Below are 19,759 nucleotides of genomic sequence, written 5' to 3' on the forward strand. Positions count from 1 at the left end.
TGAGGCTCAGAGACGTTTACCGACTTGCCCCCAATTATAAAACCTGTAGATGGCTGGGCTGGGCTTTTAATCGTATCATGCAGCACAGGTAGGACTTCGGAGAGGTTTCCCAAAGGGCTTCAGGAGGCCCCCACCCCTCAGGCCTGGGCTGGAGGCACGGTAGCTCTCGGACGCTGACGCTGCTTCCAAGCAGGTGCAGGGCTCCACCTGGGCCGGGCTCCAGATGCGGTTTGGAGGTCTGAAGACAGTCTCTGTGTCTTCCCCCAAGAAACCTCCACCTGCCCCCCTCTACAGCTAAAATTGCCTTTTTTTTTTTTTGATTTTTTGCTATTTGGATTTCTCATTTCCTAGGGTGGTGATGGTGACCGAGAATCTGACCCTGACACTCCCTGGACCACACCCTGATCTGCTCTGCTGCTGGGCTTGAGAGTCACCCAGGCAGAAGTCAACATCTCCCCTCCAGGGCCTTCAGACTGACAGTTTTCGGGGACCCCGCCCTACACGGTCCAACAGGATCACACCTGCCTGGGAGCGGGAGTTGGCACAAGCCTGGTGCCTGCCCTCCCTGTGCTCCGGGCCCACCAGCCACGGCAGCTGAGGGGAGGTTGGCTTGCCCTCCCTGCCAGCCTTTGCACTTGGGGCTTCCCTGGGCATTTGAGAAACCATCAAGCTTTTGGACCTCATGTTTCTTTTTGCAGATGAGAACGGAGGGAGTCAGAGTCCTGGGGACCCCCTGCATTTCCGTCTAGAAGTCTTTCAATTCCCTTTCCACCACTTCAGCAAGCGTCACGACGGCCTCTGATACCACCTGTCCCTGTCCTCCACGTCCCCTTCCCTAGTCACTGCTGCCATCAAATCATCTTATGTCTGCATGGGACTATTCAAGACAGTCCATGACAATGAAGTTGATTCACTCTCGCCTTCGACATACATTCCCTGAGCACTGGCATAAACCAGCATGTCCTCTGCTCAGGATATTTTCTTGTTCTATTTATTTCTGTGTTGTTATGCTTGGTGCGGGTCTGAACACACAGCAGGCATTCCCTACATGAGCTGAATACAGGAATGAATGACTGAACATTGAACTTGTCACCAACTGGACCCTGTCCATCATTGTTTTCAGCTGCTGCTCTGAAGTCAAGTAGCTGCCATCCCAAAGACTGTCACAGTCACTTCACTGTCCCCAAGAATCTAACATGTTTGTACCAGGTGTCTTTCTGTCCCTCCAGACCCACTGTCCCTTGCTCCACCCTGCTTTCTGCCCCAGAAGCTGACCTGTATGACCAGGCTCACCTGTTCCTGGGCTTCTTGCTGGGTTTGGCCCATGGGTGCTCTGGCTGGAATCAGAGGAGTGGGGGTGTTTACTCCCCTGACTTCCTCCCAGGGTGGTCACCTGTGTCCTTCAACCAAAGGACACTGTTTCCCTTTGTGGTCTCCCTTCTATAGTTCTCTCTCCCTCTGGGTTTTAACAACTGCTCCCTCCCCTCGTTCCTGAGGCTTAGGAATGCTAATGGCTTTGCAACTACTACCCCGAGTTATAGCACTGTCTTCAGATTCTTGAAACCTCAACCACACTTTTGTACATAGTCCCTTAGAAAGCAACCCATCCTCACATTATTAATTTGAGTGTGCTCTCTGGAATCCCTGAGACCCTGACTGATAATGTTTCAGTCACCCCCAGTCTGTTCCAGGCGCTGTACGGATACTATCCTATTTCTTTCTTTATTTGAGATAGAGTCTCACTCTGTTGCCCAGGCTGGAGTACAGTGGTTCGATCTCAGCTCACTGCAACCTCTGTCTCCTGGGTTTAAGCGATTCTTCTGCCTCAGCCTCCCCAGTAGCTGGGACTATAGGCATGTGTCACCACACCCAGCTAATTTTTTTGTGTATTTTTAGTAGAGATGGGGTTTCACCATGTTGGCCAGACTGATCTGGAACTCCTGACCTCAATGGTCTGCCTGCCTCAGCCTCCTGAGTAGCTGGGACTACAAGCATGTACCACCATGCCTACCTAAGTAAATTTTATTTTTATTTTTACTACAGACATGGTCTCACTATGTTTCGTAGGCTGGCATCAAGCTCCTGGGCTCCACTGACTCTCCCACCTTTGCCTCCCAAAGTATTGGGATTACAGGCATGAGCCATCATATGTGGCCTATACAAACTCTGCTAATTCTCACATTGTTTTAATGAGGGAGACACTCAGTTGAGTGACATAACTCATACTCAGAGCCTAAGTAATTTGTCAAACATAATTAGCAAGTAAATGCCGGAGCTGGGATCCGATCCCGGGCAGACTCAGCTCACAGCCTGTGCTGTTCATCATAACATAGAGTCTTTGGTTAGAGTTGCTGAATGGTTTCCGGCCAACCTGGATGTTTAACTATACATTGCTCCAATGTGTTTGCAGGGCTGCCATGCCATGTATCTCCCTGAAATCGAGGTGAATAGTATCTCCAACAAATTCTAAACTCATCTGTGAAGCCCGCCTGTAAAGGAAAGGGCTGAACCTGTGATGACTTTTTCCAGTTAGGTCTTTTCCTTTCTTGGAATTTTCTCTTGGCTTCCAATTCACTTCCTTTGGTCAAATCCCTCGATGAATGACCCTTTCACTGTCACAGTTTTAGAATCGTGGTTCTGCTTGGGGTCTTGTACCGTGCTCCCGTGGGTGAAGCATGCTGGGGCCAGACGTAGGCCCAGAGAGAGTCTCCAGATGTTTTTGGGTTTACATGGGAGCCACTAGTAGCCATCCTGTCAGTGTTAAAGATCGATTTTCAGACGGAAAGCCATGGTTCATGCAGCCCTCTCCCTCGGAAGTCTGTGAGCCGGAGACTGACTTTCTTGGTCTTGCTTCGAGCTGGTATCTGGCCTCAAACGTTCCCACACGGATGATCAGGGAGATGCATGATCATCATTTGGGATGAGAAATTCAAACAAATCTGTGATGTTGCCTCAGAGGCTCCCCATGCCCTCGTACTTAGAGCGAAGACGTCCCGCCTCACTGTGAGGGTTTAGGTGACTTCTCTGCTGAGGCAGCCCAGCCATGACCTCCCACCAGTTCCTGGCAACACTCAGGTTTGTGAACCAGGAGAGAAGATGAAACCTGATTCCTCACCCAATCTCTGGACCACACAGGCAGGGACTATCATTTACCCAAGCCCACCAGAGTTCCCCTTTGAAGGCAGCGAGAAGGTGCCAATGTGATCGGCTTACAGTGTTTTCATTTCGGAAGTGTGCGGAAATCACTGTTTAAAAACACGGGGAAGGTTTAGTCCCAGCTTTAGGGGAACCACGTGCCCTGAAGGGACAGCGCCTGGTGATTACACGAAGCAGCAGGTGGCTACATCAATGCTTTTCAGGCTAATCAGCTCTTTGGAACAGGGGGCCGCCCCAGAGGAGCCAGGAGCCGGTGGTCAACCCCGTCACCACGGTAACCACATCCTAACTGGAAGGCAGATGTTGGCGGCTTCCCAGGCCGGTGGAGAAGGTGAGGCGGGGCCTGCCTTCTTCTTTCTCCCTCTGCTGTTCCTGGGGAGGGGGGCTTCACGAGGTGCCAGGATGGGAAGGGCTCTTAGCATCCCCCGATCCTGGCATCCTCCTGCTCTAGGCCCGTGGAGGGTGAGCTTCCTTGGCACAACTCCCCGTAGCCTTGAACACCAACACCAGAGAACGCGCTGCCTGCGAGGGTTTCCGATGCCAGGGAGAGAGTCAAAGCAAGTTTTCAAACCAGGGTTGAGTCAAGGAAAAGTACAGTCACCCCTGGAGTCGGCGTTTGACATCTGTGATAGTTACGTCTTCCCTGTTCTCCTCTTTTTTAGTTTGGATAACAACTCTCTGTGTTTCTTTGCATGCACAGAAAGTTTAATGACTTTATAAGTTTATAAGTTTATAAGTTGAATGACTATTTATAAGTTTAATGACTACTTTATTCTGGGAAAAAATACAAATTTGAGTATCCTTTGCTTCTGACTGGGGTCAGCAGGCTTTTCCTGTAAAGGGCCAGGGGGTCAATACCTTAGGGTTTCTGGGTCACACAGTCTGTCTCAACTGCTCAACTTGGCCCTTACGGTATGAGCGCAGCATGGGTGATCCCCAGACAAATAGGTGCGGCTGACTTGACCTCAGCCCCAGGGTCACAGTTCACCTGCACCTCTCTCATGGATTTGAAGCAAGCGTCAGGTGACTGTCACTAACACCGACTGGCAGGTGGCGGCTGCGTGGACCGCTGGGATGAGAAGGAGCCCGAGGCCTCGGGCAGGTTTGGTGGGAAGGGCGGCTGGGTTTGGTGATGTCTGCCACTGGCCAGGGAAGGAGTGCCCTGTGAGCCGTGCCTGGCAGTCCTCAGTGAAAGAGAGTGAGCTGGATTACAATGCACACGGCTGCGGGGGAGTGGAAAGGGAATTTTCGGAACGGGGGCAGCATTGTGCAAGGCGGAAGGACACTTTTTGTTTGGACACTATCACTTACTCTCTGTGAATCTTCCAGATCTCTGTCTATTATCTATCCATCTGTCTGTGTATCTATCTATCTATCTAGCTAGCTGTATTTTTTTCAACACTGAGTTTTGCTTTTGTTGCCCAGACTGGCGTGTAATGGTGTGATCTCAGCTCACTGCAACCTCCACCCGGGTTCAAGAGATTCTCCTATCTCAGCCTCCTGAGTAGTTGGGATCATAGGCACCCGCCACCATGCCTGGCTAGCTTTTGTATTATCAGTAGACATGGGGTTTCACCATGATGGCCAAGCTGGTCTGGAACCCCTGACCTCAGGCGATCCACTTGCCTTGGCCTCCCAGAGTGCTGGGATCACAGGCGTGAGCCACCATGCCCGGCCTCATCAATACATCCTGTGGCAGCCACTGGACTGAGAATTACATCTAGTCCTCCCTCTCTGAGGCTCAGCCTAACATTGCAGATTTGACACCCTCCGAATCCCAAAAGAAGCCTCACACTGGTGAGGAGCATGCCAGGGCACCTTGGCACCAGGTGGCAGGAACTTGTCTGGGGTTAGCTTTGCTGCCCACTGCCAGCTAGCTGCTCTGCTGAGCTGAGGGCAGCCTGGGCCACTTTGTCACACAGAGTAGGAACCTTTGCCCCAGTTCTGTATTTCTATCCACGGCTGGCGAATGGGCTTGCCTTCGTTTTCTGGTTTGCTTTCAGGGGACAGAATGTACCCCAAATTTGGCTGGACCCTGGCTCCTTGCCCAGCTTTCATTGGCTCCAGTCCTCAAGGAACGCCATGGCACCCCCTGAGCCAGAGGCCCCGAGGATCAGGGTTGCACCCGGAGCTTTGACACTGGTTTTGACCAAGTTGGTGAGCAGCCTTGGCTACCCCATAGCTTCTGAGCCCTCCTAACCCTGCTCCTTTTTGGTGAGACGCCGCCATGATCACATCCCTGGGTGAACACAAGGAGGCACGTTTCTAACAGTGCCCCAAGTGACCAGGACTTTGAGCTCTAGTCCGCCACGTTTGCAGGCTTCAGCCATTTCTCAGACGTTTGCTTCCCTTTTTGGCTCCTCCCAGGATGTGCACAAGGACTGTGTCCTGGTCACTTTGGGCTTCTGCATTCACTGTTTCCTGCTGGCTCCTGTCCCTCTCCCTGTGCCTCTGTGTCCACGGGTGTCCCTCTGGCCACAGCTGCTGCTACTGCGCAGGCCTGGGGTGGGGGCAAGAGAGGACACAACCTTTATGATTCCATCACACGCACAGAGTCGCTTAATTTCCAAAGTGGCACACAGACCAGCTTGTACATTTTGATGAGACTACACAGAACTTTCAGGATCAAGTTTCACGACAGAGAGTCATGATTTTATGTGACGGGATTCCTGCCCAGCACTGGGCCTGCCCGGTGCGGTGAGCTCCACTTCCCCGCACTGTGAGAGTATCATGGGCATTCCCTAGAATCCAGGCTTCACAGCCTGACATCCTGGTCCCAGGCTGATGCTGACAGCAGAAACAGTCACCGTCTTGAACAGAAACCCCACCCACCGTGTCAGCTTCTCTCCGAGCCCTGGTAGGGAAGCGGCATCAGAATACAGGCGTGTGAGATCAGCCTGCTTCCCCAAGCCAAGAAGGTCTTAGTTTTGAATGCTCGGTGTGCGAAACATTGACTACGCATTCCAGGTTGAATTTCCCACCTGCAGACTCCGCTTGCCTATTTATAGAAGCGCCTCTAACCCAGGGCAAAGATGGCACTTCCCCAGATCTCAACCTCAGAACGCTGTTATCTAAGCTTCGTAAAGGCACATACACAGCTTCTCAAGAACCAGAAACTGTATGCAAGGTCAGGACGGTGCCAATGCCTGGGGAAAACACAGGAATGCTTCTTGGTGCCTGAGAAGAACGAAGTCTGCAGAGCAGATGTGCACTCAAACGTGAACCACGTGTAACATTACCCTCCACAACACTGAGATTTCTAACTTAAGAAAGACAGCAGTGATTTTTCAACTGGGGTTACACAGTGCAATCAATCACCCGGGGAACGCTTACAGTGAATGATGTCCGAGCCACACTTAGAGTGACGGTTAGAAGCTCTTGAGTTGGCCCAGGAACTGGCATTTTCTTTTTCTTTTCCTTTTTTTGAGATGGAACCTCACTCTGTCACCCAGGATGGAGTGCAGTGGTGTGATCTCAGCTCACTGCAACCACGACCTCCTGGGTTCAAGCGATTCTCCTAGCTCAGCCTCCTGAGTAGCTGGGATTACAGGCACCCACCACCGCGCCTAGCTAATTTTTGTATTTTTAGTAAAGACAGCGTTTCACCATCTTGGTCAGGCTGGTATCGAACTCTGGACCTTGTGATCCACCCACTTAGGCCTTCCAAAGTGCTGGGATTACAGGCACGAGCCACCGCACCTGGCCAAGAACTGGCATTTTCAAAAAGCTCCCAGGTGATTCTGACGTGGAGCAGATGCCGGAACCTCTGCTCTGAAACGCAGACATCCATTTTGACATTTTTCTAGCTTCCGCAAATCTCACCAGAGTTTGGCAGAAAACGTAGATATTTTGCTGTTACTCATGTGTACCGTCAGCCATTTTAGGACTTTGCACTGATCTGCCGCCTCTCACACTGACAGTGTGCTGTTTTAAGTATTGCAGCTTTGCATGGTGTATTGATATGTTACCAGCTCAATTACCTCTCACTGCTTTTCTATTTCAGAATTATGTTTTTTTTCTGCATGCATTTTTCATTGTATAAACTTTAAAAATAAATGTTTTAAAATTTGGTTATGATTTCTATTGGGATTAGACATCTTTATGATATCATTTTTTTGCCACAAGGAAATGCCTTATATATATATATATTTTGAGACGGAGTTTCGCTCTTGTTACCCAGGCTGGAGTGCAATGGTGCGATCTCAGCTCACTGCAACCTCCGCCTCCTGGGTTCAGGCAATTCTCCTGCCTCAGCCTCCTGAGTAGCTGGGATTACAGGCATGTGCCACCATGCCCAGCTAATTTTTTGTATTTTTAGTAGAGACGGGGTTTCACCATGTTGACCAGGATGGTCTTGATCTCTTGACCTCGTGATCCACCTGCCTCTGCCTCCCAAAGTGCTGGGATTACATGCATGAGCCACCGCACCCGGCCCTGCCCTATATTTCTAATTATTAAAATCTTCTGGCTGGGCACGGTGGCTCATGCCTGCAGTCCCAGCACTTTGGGGGGCTGAGGCAGTGGGTCATTTGAGGCCAATGAGTTTGAGGCTGCAGTGAGCCGGGTGCCCCTGCACCTCAGCCTGGGTGACAGAGCGAGACCCTGTCTCTAAATAAATAAAGTCTTCTCTTGACTTTCAAAGGAATGTTTGCCATTTTTTTCTTATAGGACTTATATATTTCTTACTAAATTTATTTTCATATATACACATACACACACCTATATATATATATTCACATGAAATGGTATAGGATATTTTTCCCATAATATTTTCTAACTACAGGTCGTATGTAGGAATGTTACTGATATTTGTATATTCTTTATAGAACAATCTACTTTATTAAACTTGAATGGATGTTTTTCCAGGTAGAAAATCATATTTCCTGAAAATAAATATAGTTTTGTCATCTTCTCTCTTACAATTTTGCATCGGATTTGTTACCATGCCTTACCGCATTGACCAGGCCCTTAGAACAACATTTCACAATTATAGGGACAACTGTGTTCTTGTCTTAGTCCTTAATTTAATGGTAACAACTGCAGTGTTTGCTGTGGATTGCTATTTTGGGATATTTTGTTATCTCAAGCAAGTATCCTTCTAATCCTGATCCCCACAGTATTATTTTCATTGGTAGTAGATATTAGATTTTATGAAATATCCTTCTGCCATCTATTGATATATGTGCTGCTTTTCTTTTGCGTTTTTCTTTTATGTCCTTTTTTTTTGTCCTGTTGATATAATAGTAAAAATTAAAAAAAAATCATTGTATTTAATCTTTGAGGAATAAAAACAAAACTCTCAGCTTCACATCCAAGGCTTTTGAAAGACGGACTCCAGGCTGAGTTTTCCAGTCCCCAGCCCATCGTCTCTCCCAACTCACAGCAGCTGGACCTGATGACGGGCACATCCCCAAACACGGAAAATGGTTTGTAGCCCCACGTGCTGTTCACTTTGTCTGAAATGCACCCCCGAACAATCTTCAGGGCTACGGTGACCAGATGTCCTTCTCTGCCTGGGACAGTTGCGGTTTGCCCCTCCTGCCCCTGTGAAATCACCCCTCTCAATGTGACCCGCGTTGGACAATGAATGACAATATCTGGTCACCCTCTCCTTAGACAAACGGTCCCTCCTCTCCACCCCCTAAAGGGTTGAATGTCTCTTCTGCTCGCCATACCTTCCTGGAGGTATCGGCACCGGCACTCTCTGCTCCCCGGCAGCAGCGAGCTGGCACGCAGTAGGCGCTCAAAACCCTAGCCAGGGGTGTTGGTTGAATGAAAGAATGTTATGACCTCGTTTTTAAAATAAAAGGAGCTCTCCTTGCAGGGCGCCTCCCTCCTCACAGCACTAACCAGCAGAGGCATTTCTGATGGTAGCTCTGGGCCACGCTACTAGCTGCTCAGAGAAGTGAAGACTCCTCAGGGAGCTCGCCGGGGCCATTGGGGAAGGCACAGTGTGGGCTCCGAGCCTGTGCAATGGGGACAGAGGAGACGGGAGGCCCTGGAAGGTGGAAGGAAGGGACTGAGGAGAACGGAAAGGGCTGAAGAGAGGAATGGAGCGAGAGAAAAGAGAACAAAGGGGCAGACGAGGGAAAGAGGGAGGGAAGCAGAGAGAAATGGAGGGGGCGGAAAGGAGGCAGCGGTTGCCTCAGAGCAAGACTGTGCCCCGCTCATCGCTCTCACGCAGCTATTTTGGGGGGTGCTAATTTCCTGGCTCTTTGGGGGAACTTTGCAGGCATATTCACTTATCTTGAATGTTCTGGGCTTGGCCAGCCTGTGATTGCAAAATAAGGTCACATTGCTTTTAACTAGTCAGATTAAAATAGGTTAAAAGCTTTACTGCCTCTGAGGCTAGACTCCTCTGGAGGGGTCCGATGGCCCCCTTTCTGGGGGTTACTTGTGGTGCAGTCCTGTTTGCTCAGAGGGTGGTGCTGGTCAAAGCTTTGCACCCCATCCTTCTTCCCCTGCCGCGGGCTGCCTCCGGTGCTGTGACCCTGGGAGGTCCTTGCCTTGGAAGGCTCCGAATTCCAGTGACTCCCGTGCACCCACCACCCTGAACTCAGGGGAGAGGGACTCTGTCCCCTCTCTGCTTCTCAGGCTCTCCTCTCAACTTCCCAACCTGCACAGCTGACTCCAGGCCCTAATTGCTGATGAGGCTTTCCTGAGAGTTGAGTGAGAATGAATGAGAAGCACGGCCCAGGACGTCAATTACAAAGACACTGATCACTAAGGTCCTCTCCTGGGGACCTCCCAGCCTGGCCCCCACCCTGCAGGAACTCAGCAGGGCTCCCTCAACTCCCTTCCCTATTCTCCACAGCCATGTGGCCCCTGAGATGAGGCCATGTTTCCTCCGCCAGGGCCTGCCACGGAGTCTGGATTAGTCTCCTGTGACTGCCGTAACAAACGATCAGAAATCCGGTGGCTTAAAGCAATAGAAATGTATTCGCCCAGTTCTGAAGGCCAGACATTCAGGATTGAGGGGTGGCAGGGTGGGTTCCTCCGGAGGCTCTGCAGGAGAAAGTGTTCCTTGCTTGTCTTCTGGGTTGTGGCAGCTGGGGCCATGCCTGAGGCCTCCTTAGCCTCTGAGGTGCCACTCCAACCTCTGCCTCCATCTTCACGTGGTCCTTTTCCTGGTATGTCTTAAATCTCCCCGTCCTTATTCTTGTAAGGGCAGCAGTTATTGGATTTAGGGCCTACCCTAAACCCAGGATGATCTCATCTCAAGAGCCTTACTTAACTTAACACCTGCAAACACTCTATTTTCAGATAAGGTCACATTCACAGGCAACCAAGGGTTAAGACTTGGATGTACTTTTATTTTTTGAGGGCACAACTCAACTCATCACAGAGCCCTTACTTCCCATTTCTGGGGGCACTTTCTAGGATGAAGGGCTATTAAGCCTACACCAGCTATGAGTGTGTGGTCTTGCTCTTTGATTCCCCAGAGACAACTAAATTACACTGAACACCTGAGTCCAATATCCATCCTTGTTATACATATCCTTTTAAAGGGCACTTGGAGCTGCTTGCAGGGTGAACTGAGTGGAGAGTGTCACTCTGACCATCAGAAGGATAGTGCATGTCATAAACAGAAGCACACAAGGCACTAAATCTTCATAGAAGAGGTGTAGCAGGGATACTAAATCCTCATGGAGGAGGAAGAGCAGGGGTACTGAATCCTCATGGAGGAGGAGCAGCAGGGGTACTGAATCCTCATGGAGGAGGAGCAGCAGGGGTACTGAATCCTCATGAAGGAGCAGCACCGGGGTACTAAATCCACATGGAGGAGGAGCAGCAGGGGTACTGAATCTTCATGGAGGAGGAGCACCAGTGGTACTGAATAATCATGAAGGAGCAGCACCAGGGGTACTAAATCCACATGGAGGAGCAGCAGCAGGGATACTGAATCCTCATGGAGGAGGAACAGCAGGGGTACTGAATCCTCATGGAGGAGGAGCAGCAGAGGTACTGAATCCTCATGAAGGAGCAGCACCAGGGGTACTAAATCCACATGGAAGAGGAGCAGCAGGGATATTGAATTCTCATTGAAGAGGAGCACCAGGAGCACTAAATACACATGGAGGAGTAACAGCAGGGATACTAAATCCACATGGAGGAAGAGTAGCAGGGGTACTAAATCCACAGGGAGGAGGAGCAGCAGGGGTACTAAATCCTCAGGGAAGAGGAGCAGCAGGGGTACTAAATCCTCATGAAAGAGAAGAACCAGGGGTACTGAATTCTCATGGAAGAGGAGTAGGAGGGGTAATGAAGAGGAGAAGCAGAGGTACTGAATCCTCATGGAAGTGGTGCACCAGGGTACTAAATCCTAACGGAGGAGGAGCAGCAGGGATACTAAATCCTCATGGAAGAGGAACAGCAAGGGTACTGAATCGTCATGGAAGAGGTGCACCAGGGGTACTGAATCCTCATGGAGGAGGAGCAGCAGGGGTACTGAATCCACATGGAGGAGGAGCAGCAGGGGCACTGAATCCTCATGGAAGAGGAGCAGCAGGGTACTGAATCCTCATGGAGGAGGAGCAGCAGGGGATCTAAATCCTCGTGGACGAGGAGCAGAAGGGGTACTAAATCCTCATGAAAGAGAAGCACAGGGGGTACTGAATCCTCATGGAAGAGGAGTAGGAGGGGTAATGGAGGAGGAGCAGCAGGGGTACTAAATCCTCATGGAAGAGGAACAGCAGGGGTACTGAATCCTCATGGAGGAGGAGTAGCAGAGGTACTGAATCTTCATGGAAGAGGAGCCCCAGGGGTACTGAATCCTCATGGAAGAGGAGCAGCAGGGTAGTAAATCCTCATGGAGGAGGAGCAGGAGGGGTACTAAATCCTCGTGGAGGAGGAGCAGAAGGGGTACTAAATCCTCATGAAAGAGAACCACAGGGGTTACTGAATCATCATGGAAGAGTAGTAGGAGGGGTAATGGAGGAGGAGCAGCAGGGGTACTAAATCCTCATGGAAGAGGAGCAGCAGGGGTACTAAATCCTCAGGGAAGAGGAGCACCAGGGGTACTAAATCCTCAGGGAAGAGGAGCACCAGGGGTACTAAATCTTGAATGGAAGCACCACAGTTTATCTCGCCTGATTTCTTAGTTACTCCAGTTTTTTGGCCATTACACATAATGGTGAAGGGAACATCTCTGTGCATAGTTTTTTCTTCTTTCTTCTGCTATTTGCTTGGGTCTGCCAAGAAAGGAGATTGCAGGATCAAAGGATAGGAACGTTTTCATCCACTCTCCAGTTTTCAAGTATCTTTGAAGACGTGCTGAGAAGCCTCCCAGGCTTTCCACACCTTGGCTGTGTGTGTCCACAGGCTGTGTGTGTATTTTGACCGAACGTCATTTTTGCTTGCTTACTTTCCCTCTCCACGATGCATAATCAAAATGCTGTTGCTTGAACACAGATAGGTTCGCAGCCTAAAAACAGCTCCCACGTGCTGCAGGAGGAGGTTACCTTTTTGTGAAATTCTGATATGTCCACCTGGGGATGGGACACGGCAGAGAGGACATGGAGGGACCCTGATGTGCAGGCAGTTGCTGGAGTTACAGGCCCGCACACTCTGAGGAATGTTTCTCAGCCTTTTAGAAATGTAAACCCATGTTTCCTCCAAAGCTTTCTTCTTTGACCTTCTGGATGAGCCCAGAAGTCACATTATTTTGTGCAGTTTGTTCTCTGCAGGCATTTGAATATGATCTTCTCGAGTCACATCATTTTCTTCCCTCCAGGGCTCCTCGGCTGGAGATTGGGCTGCGCTCTGCTCATAAGCCCTGTGTCTCCTTGACCAAGACTAATCATTTCAGTGATTATCATTAGGGCAAGCTTCCCTGGACCTAAATGATCTAGATAATTGCTTCTAGAATTGCCTTCTCTTTACTGTCTCTGGCTTTGAAGTCACCTGACACGTGAACTTTGGAAGGGCCAGGTACTTTCTGTTTGAACTTTTTGCTGGGTTTATGGGACAGAGTTGGATGATAGAACCTTTTTCGTTGTCGTTGTTTTTAAGCAAATTTAGCCAGAAGCCTTAGAAGGGACTTAACCACTTGGTTAAATCCTCTTTACAGTAACATGGCAGAGACAGTCCAGCCCTGAACTTGAGAATCACAAGACCAGTGTCTTAGCTCTAGCTCTATCATTAACTTGGTGGATGACTTTGGACAAATCACTTCCTTCATATCTTCAGGTGTCCCACGAGAGGTATGAACTTGAACTTGGCCAACTCCTACAGACATCAGAAGTCTAAAATTTGAAACTGGCGAAAGCCAGCCCTGAGTGTCTTTACTCCAGGAATCCCTTGTTTTAGATTCCCTTCATCTTTCTCTGGCCAGCTGCAGGTAAACACAAGGGTCGTAGCCTAGAGGAGAAGCACATACTATATTCTTGGCAAAAGGGGTTGTCTTGTCTGTCCTTTTGTAACAAAATACTATAAACTGGGTGGTTTATAAATAGTAGAAGTTTATTTTTCAGAGTTTCGGAGGCTGGGAAGCTGAAGATCAAGATGTGAGCAGATTTGCTGCCTGGTGAGAGCCCACTTCCTCATAGACAGTGCTTTCTTGCTGCATAGCCCCACGGTAGAAGGGACGAAATAGCTCTCTGGGACCTCTTTTACAAGGACCTGAATCTCAATCATGTGGGCTTTGCCCTCACAACCTAATCACCTCCTAAAGGTCCCATCTATCTCCTAACACCATCATCTTGGGAGTTAGTTAGAATTTCGACACAGGAGAAGGAGGCAGGCAGGAACACAAACCCTCAGACCATAGGAGGAGTTTAAAATGACAGAGAGATTGTCTTGAGCTGGGATCTCCCAGAAGCAGATCCGTAGACAAGGACTTAAAGTGTTTTATTCAGGAGGTAGAGCGAGGAACTGAGATAAGGCAGAGAGGGAGACCAACACAGAAAATGCTGGGGAGCAGGCCATCACGGTGGGCAGCGGGGCTGCAATCCTGCTGAAGGCCTCTGGAAAAATACCTCGGAGTTGTCCACCTGAGGATGAGATAGCTGGGGTATCTATCCCCCAAGGGGTGCTAACCGCCCCCCGACACCCTGCACATCCAGCTTTCCCCCCGCACAAGCCAAGGAAAACTTCTCTGAATGGGTGGAGCATTGCTGATGTTAGCTGTGGGCATGCACAGGAATGTGCAGAGGATATGGGTGGGGCTTTGACAACGTCAGCCACTGCCAATGCCACGTGGAACGTTGTTCTGATTTTCCTGGTTGTTCATTGTATTAACGTGCATAAGAAATATGCCTTGTACGAGATTCTGCGTGGGCTTAACAAGTTTAGGAGTCTTTTGATGTTCCATTTTGTCAGGTAGACAGACACTGTATTGAATTAGAAGGAAATGTCTCATTTGGCAAGACGCTGGAGACATGGGAAGGATATATATGAAGGTCTCTGTTGAAATCGAATAAACTTACAGAGTTTGTGGTGAGAACAGTGATGGAAACCCGACAGGGAAGGAGTTCAGGCGTGGGAATGAGGATATGCATGGAACTTAGATGCCAGGAGCACCGTGTAAACATTATGTGAATGAGGACAGCCTGGTGCTTTCCCTACTGACACGCTGCTAGCCAGAGTAAATTAGCCAAGGATCCATCAGTTCACCTTTTCTCCCCCATTCTGCCTGCATCATCATGGGGAAGGAAATCTTAAAGTGTGCAAGGAAGAGGAGCCAGCACCACCCACTTTGATTAGTATTTGTGAGCATCTACTATGGCAAACAGGACATTCAACATTCAGGGTACTCAGAGTGGAACACTAGCCCCACTACGCAGGAGGCTGAGGCAGGAGGATCACTTGAGCCCAGGAGTTCAAGGCTGCAGTGAGCTACGAGCACATCACTGCACTCCATCCTGGGCAACAAACACAGCAAGACCCTGTCTCTTAAAAAAAAAAGAGTGGGACAGCCCCTGTCCTTTAAGGGAAGATAGAGTGAAATATAACTACAGTGAAAGGCAGAGGACTAAGGACCAGGAGAGATAGGAAGGCACTGGTGGGCAGAACAGAGCAGAGGGCCTTCTTTCTGACTCTCAGGATCCAGGCAGGTGTCTTACAGGACATGGCAACTGAGCAGTGCTTTGACTTTGAATGGAGCCGACATCCTTATTGAATAGAACTGGAATGGTCTAAGGTATGGAGAAGGAAAGTTGAGGGTGTATTTGGATTTCATTGGCTGGTCTGATGTGGCTGGGTTCTGATGGAGCTTCATGCAAGGATATCATGGACAAGATCTAAGAAAAGGAGGAGGGGCCAGGCCGTATAGAGCCCTGGAGAGAAAGAGTAGACAGGGGTGGGCTGTGGGAGCCACTGAGGCATCCCGAGCAAGGCGTGGAGGGGTGAGCTTTTACAGAACAAGACTATGAGAGTTACCCATGACTCAGAAGCATCCGGTGCAGAAGTGGAGTGTCTGGTTTGGTAGAAGTGAGGTGGTTTCTTGTGCATGGAGATTTCGGAAAAGAAATCTCTACCTTTGGTTTCCTTTCTTTCTTTTGGAGAACAAGGCACAGATCTGGGACTTGAACACGGGTCTTCTAACCGCCCCCGTAACCACCTCCCTCCATCTCTGGGGGCTCTTTTTCCTGGTGGGAGAGGCTACCTTTCCGCATGGCTTCTATCTAGTTTCCACACCCACTTCCATCTCGCAAGCCAGCCCGCTCCAGGTTTGCAGAGTGGGCTGGCTCAGGGTTAATCCGGGAATTGAAATCCCGGGGATTGTGGGCTGTCTGAGACAGAGGGCAGAATCGGGTTTCTCCAGGATGACTGACTCATGTGGGGAGATCTCCTTCCTGGTTCGCATTGGAAGAAAAGGATATAAACTTGATTTGGAGTTGTTTTGTTCTCTAATTTAAATGTATTTATTGGCACCAGGGTCAGTATTAACAAAAACTTAAATTCCTAAGCAGCTTCCTGCACTCCTTGGCTCAGCAAGGAAATAACTTCCCTGCTTATTCACTCACCCACCAAATATTTATTGAGCAGCTCCTATCTGCAGGCTTTGCCCTAGGCACTTTGAAAGCAGGAATGAACAAGCACACAAATTTCCTGCCTTCCCAGAGTTTGTGTTCTAGAGGAAGACACAGAGAATAAACAAAGGACAAAGAGGTGCGGGAGATGCCATCTCACATCCTTCATCCTTCCAGGCTCATGGCTTCCAGGAGAGGAAACCCTCTCCTTTGCCTGGCCTTCGAGATCCTTCCAAATTGGTGCCCACCCACCTCGCCAGCCACTTCTGCCCAGCCTCCAGTTCAAATCTAAGTATAAAGTAGAACAAGAGACCAGAGCCAGGGATGAAAACCAGGTCCGGAAGGGGTATAGTTATCTTCCCCAGCTCTGATCTGTTCTTCCACTTTATGTTCTACAACCCAGATTTCCTGCAACCATCCCAATAGACATTTTTTCTTCTTCTTCTCTTATGTACTCAAGCCTTGAGTTAGGTGAAAATCATAACCAGATCCCGAGTTTGTCTTAGAAATTACGTTCACATTTCCATGCCCCTACATTTCCCCTGTCACCTTTGGCGGGGACTGTCTAGTGAATGTGGCCACCTCCCCTGAGCTCCGGAGCTCTGGTCCATCTCTGTGTCTGCAGGGGCCCAGCTCCGGGCTCAGCGCACGCTGCTGCTCACAATGTGCTTTCTAGACAAGTGATCGGACAGTCATGCGGGCTTCAGAGGGAGGCCTGCCCATGACCCTCGGAACCAAGCGGTGTCCAGAGAAGGGAGTGGTGGTTCTCAAGCTGTTTCCTCAGCCCTGCGGTGAAGACAGCAGGGAAGGCTGATAGCTGAGCTGGAACCAACTTCAAAGAAATGTGCCTTCCCTGGCTTCCACCGCGGGTCTGTGGCATCTCTGCAGGCCAGGCCTGGTAGATGTTTATTACACTTAAGAATACATTAAATGCAGGCTCTGGGCCCCGTTCCGGGCATAACTCGCCTCTTGCCACTGGCCCTCTGATGACTCAACTGTGCAATACTGCAGGTGGCTAAGCAGAGCCTAGGGCACGTTTCAGCTCAAAAGGGCCAAGTCAAACACTGGGTGTCTCAACTGAGCACATTCCTGAGCTCATTAAACTGGGTGAAGTGAGCCCAGCCGGATGGAGACCAGGGAGGAGACAGACGGTCATAGCCCCTGAATGCAGCTGGGGCTGGGCAGCAGTGTCTGCTTTGGAGAGGGGCTCAGCACTGGGTCCTCTTCCCTCCCTCTCCCTGTCCTGAGTCAGTCCCTTCCAGAGCCCGTTATATCCCCCAACTATGGGGCAAGTAGGACTGCACCAGCTTTAGGGAACGGGGATTTGGAGGGCGGAGGTCACCCTCAGCACTGCCCAGAAGGAACTTACCAGCGGGCAGGCAGACAGGCTGTGATGGAATCAGTCAGTCGGCAGGAAAGGATTATGTGAGATGCAAAGCTAATGTGACAGACCACCCAGCCGGAGAGCTAGAAGGGTGGGATTTCATAACCCACGCAGAGTCAATCAAGGCCAAAGGAGTTAGAAAAGGCACGGGGATGGTCCTCATGATAACTTTTTGGATGAGGTGCCCATGAAAGATGGGCAGGTGTGGCTTAGCAATTATTCTGCTTCACCTTCCATCCTGTCTCCTTGACCATGACTGTCTTTTGGCTTTGGAGCTAATGAATAGTAAATTATTTTTAAAGGTATGCGTGACTTGGAATCTCAGTGAGAGACATTGAATGTCATGCACATTCATTTGCTTGTGCGTTTAGAGAGAGAGAAATCGGACGGGTTCTAATTCTGATGAGCGCTAAAGCTTTGGGCAAAGTTGCCTAACGTCTCCGAATCTGTTTTCTATTCTGTAAAACGAGGAGGCTGGTGACATGCTGAGTAGAACGGGTCCCGAAAAAAGTTATTGTGCTAGAAGTGGGAAAATTCAGGTCAAATAATATAATATATAAAAATTTATCTTAGAGGGGTTTTAAGCTTCAATGCTATACACGTGAGTGGTTTTAGAACCTGCTTTAGTAAAGATCCATGAAGGTGTAACCGAAAGGAAGAGAGGGACGCTGGAGAGTTCCACAGCTCTGAGACCAGGGGAAAACTAGTGCTTTACCACGTGGGTCAGAGGGTCCAGCTCTGATGAAACAGTGTGGGCAGCCCCTCCAGACTGCCCTGGCCAGGGGCCCCCCTCCTTGTGTTGATGGCGTTTTAGAAACAAAAGCCACGTGCCCATCAGTAGCCTGAATTATGGTGGAGCAGTGCATCAAGGACCCAGCCATGAAAGACGGGTTGGAGTGAGTTTTGGAGGGCATGTTGAGGACCAGGTAAGTGGGGTGAAGGCTCAGGGGGTCAGTCAAAGGGCTGGACTGAGCGTGCAGCTCCTGGGTGTCCTGGGTGTGGCGCATGCAGTGTAAATGCCCCCAAAGTCACCGTGTGATTGACTTCCCTTTTCCTCGTGGTGGCCTTGCTTTCTGGACGAGACGTTGGAATGGGGAATGATGGAGCTCATATTCTTAGAGAAGCGTTGTGAGTTGAAATCCTTTTGCTTTGATTGTTTTTATGACACTTACTGCCCCTAAGAAGGGTCAAGGCCACCTCAAATACACACTGCTCAGGGTTGCTGAGATTAAATAAAATACCATAGAGAGATGAGCTGAGCTCAGATGGAGCATGAAAATGCTACTCAGACAGAAGTATCATTACTTGCACTCTTCCATTACTTCCAGAATATATTGAATCTAAAATTAAGTTAAAAATCACTGTCCCCCATTGCCACAGCATTGATTCCAACGCTCACCAGCTCCCACCTGCCTTGAGCAGCAGTTTCTCCCCTGCCCATCTTTTTCCAAAACTTCTCCCATCTTAGCAGCTCAAAATAGATGTGATTTTCCTCAGGACCTCAGAGCTTCCTGTTGCCTGCCAGGGAAGACCCAAATTAACCTGGTATCCGTGGTGTGGGGCTTGGCTCTGACTTTACGCCTCCAGCCTCATTTCACAGCGTCACCCAACCCTGGGCCGTTTCAGGCCTCTCTCCCAGCTCCACACCTTTGCATAAGCTGCTGCCCCTCCCTTCGGGTTCCCTCCCTCCTCCCCACTTAGAGGCATGTGTGTCAGTATCAGCCAGGAGCTGCTCATTTCCTTGAGTGTGGAGACTGAATTCAGTCCTCTGCCCTCAGCCTCTACAGCAGTCCTTGGCGATAAATGGTCTCTTCAATGCCTGTCGACTGAATTGAAATGAGTTTCTAAAAGCCCCATGCAAATGAATTCAATGGAATCGTTATAAGAAATGTACATATTAAGCAATTCACCGTATTTAAAAACCTAAATATGAACATCATTTGGGCTGGGGAACCAAGATGCGTTCCTTTCAAAGACAGGAAAGCAGCCTTTGAAATGGAGCTCCTTCTACCCGCCAAAGCATTCGCTTTTAGATTGGATGTGGAGGAGACACTGCAGATCTGCTCATCCCGGAGTACCTTTCCACTTCCAAGCTCCTGTGAGTATTTACAGAGAGTGAGGCCCATGCTGTGAAGATGAGGGCTTTAGGAGCCCTGGGACAGAGAGTACAATTGCTTTCATGGAAAAAGACATGAACCACGCGTTTTCTCTCTGGCACAATTTGGGCCCTTGAGAGGTATTAACCGAG

This window comes from Saimiri boliviensis, chromosome 5, assembly GCF_048565385.1.
Source record: "Saimiri boliviensis isolate mSaiBol1 chromosome 5, mSaiBol1.pri, whole genome shotgun sequence".
Lineage (NCBI taxonomy): Eukaryota > Metazoa > Chordata > Mammalia > Primates > Cebidae > Saimiri > Saimiri boliviensis.